A 705-nucleotide genomic window follows, 5' to 3' on the forward strand; every position below is an offset into this window, starting at 1 on the left:
CCACGCTGGCCGCCGGGTGGGGCCCACGTGCTGCTAGGCCTGGCGTGCGGGCCTTGGGACACTCAGCTGCGCTCCGGTGTCCCCCGTGCTGCCTGCAGACGCCCAGAAAGAATATAAATGAGCAGGAAACTCAAAAGCAACGCACCCTGCGATTTATTAACCTTCCCCCCAAAAGCATCATAAAGTCACAGTCTGGACCAACACGCTAAGAGGCAACCGTGGGTTCCTGAACCTTCAAATGCTCTGCAAACGGACTTAAAACCAACCGATTGTTAATGAAAACCTCGGCTCAACCCGACACAACAGGCCTGCGCTGGGTGGGAGGCGGGCGGGGCCGCCCCTTATTCCGGGAGAACAAAGGCGCCAGGTTCCATGTGGCCGACTCGGTGCGAACAAAACGTCCTTTCAAACCGAGTCCTGCTTTAAAGGACGACAGGCAACTGGCCCTGTTGGCTCCGATGTCAAAGAACCACAGGAAAAACAAGTCAAAAGACCCATGCGATACCTTAATAAATAAATTTAAAGAACGACCTATAACGGGGGACCATTGCTAACAAAGGTTCGGTTTGTCGCTGGGCCCGTCACCGGAGACGTCAGCAAAAGACCGATGAGGGGAAGACGGACTGATCGTTGTTGTTTTTTCTCAATCAGACGGGGAGCATGTGAAGAACCCGCGGGGACCGGGCCCTGGAGGGAGGCTGGGCG

The 705-nt window shown here is 55.6% G+C and overlaps 1 long non-coding RNA gene across 4 annotated transcripts in view; it reads right to left on the minus strand.

Annotated features, from left to right (window-relative positions):
• LOC106726898 overlaps positions 1 to 705 on the minus strand; it is a 70223-nt gene that overhangs the window by 36237 nt on the left and 33281 nt on the right. The gene's annotated exons all lie outside the window — the stretch shown is intronic.

The sequence above is a fragment of the Myotis brandtii genome, unplaced genomic scaffold (assembly GCF_000412655.1).
Source record: "Myotis brandtii unplaced genomic scaffold, ASM41265v1 scaffold329, whole genome shotgun sequence".
Taxonomy (NCBI): Eukaryota; Metazoa; Chordata; class Mammalia; order Chiroptera; family Vespertilionidae; genus Myotis; species Myotis brandtii.